The sequence below is a fragment of the Bufo gargarizans genome, unplaced genomic scaffold (genome assembly GCF_014858855.1).
Source record: "Bufo gargarizans isolate SCDJY-AF-19 unplaced genomic scaffold, ASM1485885v1 original_scaffold_926_pilon, whole genome shotgun sequence".
Classification (NCBI taxonomy): Eukaryota; Metazoa; Chordata; class Amphibia; order Anura; family Bufonidae; genus Bufo; species Bufo gargarizans.
This window is the reverse complement of record NW_025334759.1, coordinates 287,538-288,731: the sequence shown is the minus strand read 5'-3', so window position 1 is coordinate 288,731 and position 1,194 is coordinate 287,538. Positions and strand designations below refer to the sequence as shown.

The following is a 1,194-nucleotide window of genomic DNA, read 5'->3' as shown; positions in this document are numbered from 1 at the left end:
GCTGGAACCAAAAGGACCAGGTGAGGAGCAGGGAAGCCATTTAACACATCATATTTACTAATATGATGTGTTAGATGGCTTGTGATTTGTCATTTTAAAAATTGCCAGCCTGCCAGCCACGATCATTGGCTGGCAGGCTGTTGACGAAATTGTGCTAGTTCATTTGCCGGTCCGCGATGTGCATGCGCGGGCCGGCTCAGTCCGAAATCTCGCGTCTCGCGAGATGACGCACGGATGCGTCCAGGAGGAATGAATTGACGCATCCATGCGTTACATGGTCGGGAGGCGGTTAAAAAGGTATTCCAGTTTCATATAACCTATCCTCAAAATAGGTAATTAGTTATTGGTGGAGATCGAACTCCCACCATCCTAGCCGATCAGCTGCTTTTAGTGGCTGCGGCGCTAGGGCGAGAGAAGCATCCTCTTCAATGTTTACTTGAATGCCGTCTATAATGTCTACCTGCATCACCTTTACAATATAGACAACGTACAGCTAAACATTGAAGAGAACACAGCTCTAGGACTAGTGCCACAGCCCCTTTAAGCAGCTTAAAACACCCTTAAGATGATCTCTTTATGCAACTTTGTAGTTTTATTATCTGCTATATTTATCTGAAATATCTCTCTCGACCAACAGATGGCAGTGAAAGCATATAAAAAAAAAATATACTATACAGTGCACAACTGAATATTGTCGTGCTGGACCAGTACTAACATGGAAACCAGGTGCTCGATTCGGCAGCACATATACTAAAATTGGAAAGATACAGAGAAGATTAGCATGGCCCCTGCGCAAGGATGACACGCTAACATAGAAACCAGGTCAAGTGCTGTACAGGTGCAATCTGACAATTAGTGTTAATCAGTTTGCTGTGAAGCCGTGGAGTCAGGGGCATAGCTAAAGGCTCATGGGCCCTGGTGCAAGAGTTCAGCTTGGGACCCCCTTCCCTCAATGCTTTGTGGCAAGGGGCAGGGGTGCTCCTAGCCTTTGTGCTGCCTGAGGTAAAACTGGAAATGGCAAGCCCCGCCAATGCCAAATTCTCAACCTAACCCCCTTCCCTCCAGCCTTACTGTTAGGCCCCTTCACACGAGCGAATTTTCCGCGCGGATGCAATGCGTGATGCGAATGCATTGCACCCGCAATGAATCCGGACCCATTTATTTCAATGGGTCTGTGTACATGTTGTTTTTCAC

At 46.9% G+C, this 1,194-nt stretch overlaps 1 non-coding gene across 1 annotated transcript; it reads left to right on the top strand.

The window, feature by feature from the left end:
- The first annotated feature begins 726 nt into the window (after positions 1–726).
- Positions 727–834, top strand: LOC122924245. The gene has a single exon (XR_006387381.1). It is a non-coding gene; the product is annotated as a U6 spliceosomal RNA (small nuclear RNA).
- Positions 835–1,194: the final 360 nt, after the last annotated feature.